At 38.8% G+C, this 4,793-nt stretch overlaps 1 protein-coding gene across 6 annotated transcripts in view; it reads left to right on the forward strand.

The window, feature by feature from the left end:
- Positions 1 to 284: 284 nt before the first annotated feature.
- The window catches only part of LOC113823478 (activating transcription factor 7-interacting protein 1), a 34,891-nt gene continuing 30,382 nt past the window's right edge, over positions 285 to 4,793 (forward strand). For 5 of the 6 annotated variants that reach the window (XM_070117061.1, XM_070117064.1, XM_070117065.1 and 2 more), the window contains exon 1: positions 286 to 747. The gene's annotated coding sequence lies outside the window, so the exon portion shown is untranslated. Of the gene's footprint in view, positions 748 to 4,793 lie in introns of all 6 variants that reach the window. The other variant, XM_070117057.1, reaches the window with a different exon arrangement.

The raw sequence follows: 4,793 nt of genomic DNA on the forward strand, positions 1-4,793 counted from the left end.
TCGGTTTTGATTTATATAAGCCTAGCACAGCCATAATGCCATTCCAGCCCTGCAGCGTTGCCACATGAGCGGTCAGTGTCACATTCAATCTAACAAAGTAATGGTACTATTTCAGTAAACTGTATTCATGATATTTGCATGTATAAAGCTAAACATCCATACACTGCAATATTCATAAACAAGTATTTTATACATCCAGGTATACATGACGTATGCGACTTGGCATACATTCCGTCCGTATACATACAAGTATACATATAAACATCAGTGTTGACCGTATCCTTATACATACGCGAAAGTACACGTGAACGCGGGTATACATATGTCGGATATCCAAAGTGGATAATTACTGTTCATTATCTACTTATGTACATGACTTTAAAAAGTGCACATATATATACTCACAAGATTTTTACACACCTGATCAAAAAATAGAAGTCTGGAAACCATTGTTGCAGGCATATCCCGTCTTTGTATCTGTCTGCTGTCTTCACTGTGGAGTAATACGGCCATATCGCCGCGCCTCTGCTCACCAACTAGAGCAGGGCAACATTCGACAACTTACATTGAGAGAGGTTGACCGCGCCTGCCTCGTTCGGTTGGCCTTTACCCATAAACCCATGCTGCTACCAGTGGTAGCGGGGAGCGTTGCTGTGTGCCGCGCCCCTCGCTCGTCTTTCTCCAGTTTCTCGCTGCAAGTGGCCGTTTTCTAACCATTGCTCGTCCTTCCTTGTTGAAAATGTGTTGGTAAGTACTCCGAGATTGGTTCAGTGTCTTGTGGTAGCACGGTGCTTTCACAGGATGCCAGTAAGGGCCTCTTTGGTATGCGCATGCGCGGATACTGACCTAGTACCTTCACGGGTCTCGGGGCGACTCGTTCAATATGCCACGTCTCAATTTTTTAAATGATTTTGCACCTCTTTCCATGGAACCAATGCACGCGGGTCGTAACTACCACGCAAGTGTGACTGAAAATACTTATCAGATAATTATACATGCAGTGTAAAATAAGCTGACAGCGAAAAGAGGTGGTGCGGCATATCTGGCAACACCGCCACCCGATGAGTCATGTACGAGCACGAGTCGCAGCACTCGTCCGCAGGCTGCCAACCGCACGTTTTCAGATGTCACAATATCCTTAAAATTGTGGCGGGAATACTTCCAAGATTTATTTATTTGACGAAATTTTAGCACAATATTTACCTGTTTTTTCGTTGCAAGAATTCGCAAAATGTGTCCCACGAATAGAATGTATATTGTACGAATTTTAACATTGTCAAATTACCGAGATATGAATCAATACATCCGGGGTAGAATGATGTGAACGCCGTGATTCGATACAGACGACAAGGCTTCTCTGTCATCAGGGCATTGTCTCGAAACTCCTTGTTCGTTCTCTTCTTCGAGGTTCGTTGGCAACCACCCTCTATAATGGTGCTCGTAGTCAGCCCAACCCACACCTGCGCCATTGGGCTGCACCGCTGTGTTCTAACCAGCACACTTGCGCAGCTCATACGAGAAGTCATCGATCGCTGATGTTGTTAACTGTAGTGAACAGTTGCGGAGCGAATATGTGTATGAATACACGTTCACACACACACATCTATATATATATATATATATATATATATATATATATATATATATATATATATATATGCGTGTGTGTCTGTGTGTGTATCTCACACACTATATATATGTATATTATGTATATATATATATATATATATATATATATATATATATATATATATATATATATATATATATTGCATACACACACACACACACACACACACACACACACACACACACACACACATATATATATATATATATATATATATATATATATATATATATATATATATATATACATATATATATACATGTATTTATACACGTAAATTTGTGCTTTCTCTGTCTGCCTCTCTCTCTCTCTCTCTCTCTCTCTCTCTCTCTCTCTCTCTCTCTCTCTCTCTCTCTCTCTCACACACACACACACACACACACACACACACACACACACACACACACACACACACACACACACACACACACACACACACATTTATGTGTGTACATATTCGAGAGAGACAAAACGCGCCCGCGTGTCAGTATGGGCGTGTGTCTGTGTGTGTGAAATGTGAGTACACATGGACACTCGCGCCCACACGTGTGCGTATGTCACACACACACACACATACATTTATATATATATATATATATATATATATATATATATATATATATATGTATGTATGTATATATATGTGTGTGTGTGTGATATGATTTTCATAAATATATACAGAAACGTGTGTGTGTGTGTGTGTTTCCACATGTGTGGGCGCCCGCGTGTGCGTGTGTTGACCAGAGAGGAGGGTGGGAGAAACACAGGGAGAGAGAGAGAGAATGAGGGAGTGGGAGTTAAGAGACTTTCCTGTAAGTGTCTGTATGTGCACATGTGTATATGGGTGTGCATAAAGATGCTTGTTTATATGCCTTCCACACAGCATAGTTCAGGAATGGAGAAAAGACAAATTTAGTGTAGCTGCCTTTGTTCCACTGCACCAAGGACATGGCCGACTCCGAACGGTTGGCAAGCCTGATCTCGTAGGCGCTGCAAATGTTAAAATGATGGATTTGTTTGATAATTTCTAGTGTTATGTGGGCCGCAGTTTTCTTTCTTTGTTTACATGTCTTTTCGTTACAAGACCATGTCAACTTTAAATGACTCTTAAGTACATTTACTAACTTGAAACGGTTGGCAAGCCTGATGCTGATACCTGGATGTGCTCCTTCATTTTAATAAGAAATCTTACATGATCAATGTTTTTACTACTAAGAATTTTTTGTTTTTCTTTTTTGTATAAAGCGATGATAGTATCTTTAAAATAAAGATGAACTAAAATGGATTTTTTTTTTTTTTTTGAGAAATTGGCATAATGATTATATTTATAATATGTTACTGTTATATGTTATTACAGATGTATATATATATATATATATATATATATATATATATATATACATATATATACACATATTTTTTTTTACTATGAATAGATATGGAGATGATCTGCTTAATCATCAATGGCATTAATGGGAGTATCGATATTCGCATTGTCATCCTTATTACTAGTATGCATTTGTAATGAGAAAATGTAAGCATTTAATGACAGCGCACATTGGGTAAAATTCAGAGATGTGAAATCCTGTCCTGCCTTTATATATATATCCACGTGGGAAGCAGTTTCCTTCAGATACGGTTTCGTCAATTATCATTGTCTCAACGAAAGTGTTTGTTCTTATCAGAATAGTTTCGTTCTATGGCGGAACTGGCCTATCAGTGCTCAGGTTTATAATTGAAATCGTGTGTGGCGCCCGCAGTCACACTGGCTCAAGCAGACAACAGTAGTCTGAAGCTGCCAATATAGTTACCAGGGGTGTTTTGTCTGTATTGGAAAACCAAGTTGAAATGTTCGTCTAAAAATTTAGCATAGATGCAAATTCCTTTGTGCAGACTCAGTGCATTGTCAGCAAAGAATGCCGTTTGAAATATTATTTGTCAAGCAAAGGTAGTGTAACATTGTAGATGGCGGTGTCCGGCAACTGTCCAGGCAAAAAAGAAGAAAGACTATGGCGTTTGTTAACCAGCCTCTTCGTCCAATGCAGATATTGCAAGGTCTCATTGAATTCTCTAGCACCGAGCAACATCTACTTATACAAGGCAATTATATAATCCCCACAAGCCATGTACATGGATTCTACAGCAACAAAGATATTTTTCCTGTACTATACGAGGTTTTCCGTATATTACAAAAAAACGAAGGAGTTGCAGGGATACGAAAAATCCTTACAAGATTATGTAAACGGAAAATTGCAGAGCCACTTCCATGGTGAATAGCTGCAAGTGCGGCAGGGCTTGTGCAGGCCGGTTACCACGTAGACGTCCCTTGTTACCTGTTTCGGTTTCAAGCCTCCGGTGCAGCATTATTCTCATCGTCCTCCTTGTTCGGCGGCTCCGGTAGTGTGTAGACTACAGCACCGACCAGTACTCGGCTGTATAGCTACTGACACTTACCCCAATATCGGACATCCTTCACCCACCTCTCAGATCCTGTCGGTGATCGATAGCAATAAAGTTTTACAAAATTGTTCTCAAGTTTCCTATGAATAACAGTAAAGGGGAGAATAGTGAAAGTGGTCAAGAATGACGCTTACTTTGGTAACCATATCTCGTTTAAGTCTTACATGTGGGTTATCATTGTATGGATTACATGATGACACTGTACATGCATGAAAATGTACACTCCTTAACACCATTTATGAATACATTTGCAGAACGAATCCCTATTTGCCTACAAACCGATTGTCGCGCCTAAATTATGATATCAAATTACCAGCTACACTGTCTGTATACTTTACGAGTTTTTGTAAGAATTAAGATTTTTTTTACGAAATCATATCAATCTTAATCTTTTACAATTCCTGATAATTGCGTTAAGTACCTGTTGCTCAGGTAATGCTCTCCTTGATTAACGTTACCTATATCAATAAATGCCTTTAGTTTATTACCTTTCCTTTTTTGTCATCCTTGCAACATCAGATTATCTCATTAACACATATAATACCAGACGGATGATCTGATAGATCTCAAACAAAAACTATGAAACAAAGGTTGAGTATTTCTTTTCGAAAAGGCAGATACGAAAATTAAAAATCTATTTCCTTTCTGGGAGGACGCAAATTTGATTTTTTTTCTATTCTAGATGATAAAGTAGAACGGAGAT

Source organism: Penaeus vannamei, chromosome 39 (genome assembly GCF_042767895.1).
Source record: "Penaeus vannamei isolate JL-2024 chromosome 39, ASM4276789v1, whole genome shotgun sequence".
NCBI lineage: Eukaryota > Metazoa > Arthropoda > Malacostraca > Decapoda > Penaeidae > Penaeus > Penaeus vannamei.